General features: G+C 31.9%; 1 long non-coding RNA gene across 1 annotated transcript; it reads right to left on the bottom strand.

Moving 5' to 3' along the window:
• Positions 1-250: 250 nt before the first annotated feature.
• On the bottom strand, positions 251-1,836 carry LOC129976561 (uncharacterized). Its single transcript, XR_008785153.1, has 3 exons — positions 1,735-1,836; positions 1,483-1,636; positions 251-528 (listed from the first exon to the last, which is right to left on the bottom strand). It is a non-coding gene; the product is annotated as an uncharacterized LOC129976561 (long non-coding RNA).
• Between the last annotated feature and the right edge of the window lie 1,028 nt (positions 1,837-2,864).

Raw genomic sequence — 2,864 nt, 5'->3', positions numbered from 1 at the left:
ATTAAAATGCCATTTTACCAATGTATATTGTTTTTAATACTTATTTCTCCAAGATTAAAAAAAACAAGTATTACATTTGAAAGGAATGAAGACCAATATTTTAAGTTTGGAATAAGAATAAAAGTTTCTAGACAATTTTGAGATGAAACATTGATTGAATTGTTAAACACGTGTTTCGAATCGGATATTTTGCACACTTCAAGCTTTGGAAAGTTCGAAAAAAAAATTATATAAATATTTAGTGCCTTGTTCTCAGAATAGAATAAAACATCTTGAAAGATGTATCGATATCCTCAAGTAATGTTGACTACCTACTTAATCACATTTCCATCGAGCAGACCATTTATGTATTCATTTTTCGGCACTAAAATAAATTTAAATGGAGCCAAGATGAAATTAAAAAAACTCAACTGCATAAATAAGATCAAAGCTAAATCATAGTTCCATTGAAAAGGCTTCGAATGGCAAGGTTGAAGGCTCCAAATGGTATCTTGTACCCTGATCACTTGGGTTACAACGTGCAGGCATCTGAAAAAGATTAATAGATTAAATCAAACAATCGAGAATGCCATTAAATGCCAGAATATAAATACTATAAATGATGAAATGAATATAAATTCAATAATCTGAAAAAAATTAATTGCTATCAATAGAAGCGGAATCAACATCTAGAATTTTCCACCAACAATTCGCATTATGAAAAAGGAACTATCCATTCAAATAAATTAAAATAATTAAGCATTTTATTATTTCAAAATCTTCCAAGAAATGCGCGTTTATCTGTATGAAAGCCAGACATGGCAATGAATACTCCAAGAGCGCCCGATAGTCATTGTTCAGATTTTAGAATACGGTCGATTTTTCCAGGCTCTTGAAACTTTCACAGAACCGCTTAAAAGAGCCGAAAACGAGCGCATCGCATAGTGGTGAAAAAAAAAAGACCCGTTGTTGAGAACTGAGCACAATTCCATTCGTAGACATTGCAAAGAGATTCGTCGAGATTTCCTAGATTGCAGTTTATATATTTAAAAATAGACTAGTTTGCCGTGCTGATTACTATATACTGGTAACTGCGATTAATGAAGGATTGAAAATTTTAAATATCAACTGCAATATGTTTGGTTTAGTCCCGAAAATAACTTTAGAGGAGAAATGACAAAATTATGCAGAAACATTTTGATTCTCTCATGTCTGAAAAGTTTTGACCATACATTTCCCTATTGATCAGAAGAAAGCATACACAAGCCAACTCCATGCCTGGGCAATGAATTACTTCGACATTCATTTACAGGAATTGATTTCCCATTATAACACAAACGATTATTCGGTTCTTATGTTCAGAGGCAACTAAAACTTCAATGTTTGCAGGCAACTATGCTTTATTTTCTGTGCCTTCGGAATACTTTCTAGAGGGTCCAATTAAAATAGTTTCCGAAAATTATGCTATTTTGATACTTTTATTATAATGATTCAAGAACTTACCATGGGAATTTGATACTTCAAATCATCTTAATGAAACTGGCGAATGTTCATGGATTGTATATGGAACAGAAATCCGCATTACTGATGGCGATAGCACATTTATCTATGAAAAAGTGCATCCATAATGGTCGTAAGGTGTCACACTTGTAAATACCTAATGAAATAACATTTTTAAAGGTTTAATTATTTCATAATAAAGCTATTGGATACAATTTTCAATTCGATTTGACAGTTATAATTCGTGCAACTTACCGATATCACTTTAGTACCATTTTTTCCCCAATCCAGACATCTCCCATATTTAGAATTTACAACTGGAGCCGAACTGCACAGATGAGGAGTTGTATTAACCCGTTGTGCAATGAAACTGCCTCTAATGTATTCGTAGCAGAATGCGCTGCTCTAATATCCATTGCAGGAGATTCTGCCTCTTTTCGATTCTTAAGACGTTCCATCATGAGTAAAGAATTCCGTCAGAATACTTTCAGGTATAAGAAAATTAATTTAAATTGATATTACCTCCAAAGTTCTGCTATTATTACTCTAAAAACTGAAATTCTCGTTTGTTTTTTTCGGTTCATGTCTTGAAAACAGGTAACTAGTAATGGCTATGGTTTTTCTCCTACCCGAGACTGAGAAAACTTAATTCGAACTCGCCACTTAGAAGCCACTTTCCTGGAATATACAGGGATGATGAACGTTTCACTTTCAATCCACTGTGCAGGTCATTTTTAAATCACGGTAATTTTTTTTGTACAAAGTTGATAGATTAACCTTAGTCAAATATTTCAGGCTTTAAAAATCCTCCAGTAAGTATTTGGTCTGTTTGATTCCATAGGATCCGAATTCTAATACGAGCTTGTTGAAGCTCCACATTATTTGTTGTGCCGTGATCACTTGCTTCAAAATCTTTCAACATCTGAAAAGAAAATAATGATTAGATATGGAATCAAGAATACTATAAAATACAAGAATATATACAGTGTACTTTTGCTCTTTTATATGCTTCGAAAATTCTAAAATCTGATAAGACTTTGCTTGCAACTTCATCAACAGAAATTAAAGGTTTCACGTTTTAATCAGGTAATCGTAAAGCTCACATCATTTCATTTTTTCTTTTAAAAAAATAAGTTATTAGCAGTATTTGAAATACATTTGTTAAACAATAAATCTAAATTTTTGGTCTTAAAAAAATACTTCCTAATCTTTTCTGAGAGCTATAAGCGTATCTAGGAAAATATTGCCCGTTAAGCATAATTTCTTAATTATACTTAATATAACAATAAGATTATTCGCTAAGCGCAAGATACTCTTTAGAGCGACCCACAAAATACTTATTGGAAATTAAATAAAATTTTATTTTAGGAATACTCGGTTTTAAT

This window comes from Argiope bruennichi, chromosome 7 (genome assembly GCF_947563725.1).
Source record: "Argiope bruennichi chromosome 7, qqArgBrue1.1, whole genome shotgun sequence".
NCBI lineage: Eukaryota > Metazoa > Arthropoda > Arachnida > Araneae > Araneidae > Argiope > Argiope bruennichi.
The sequence above is the reverse complement of the archived record's forward strand: the minus strand, read 5'-3'. Positions and strand labels throughout refer to the sequence as shown.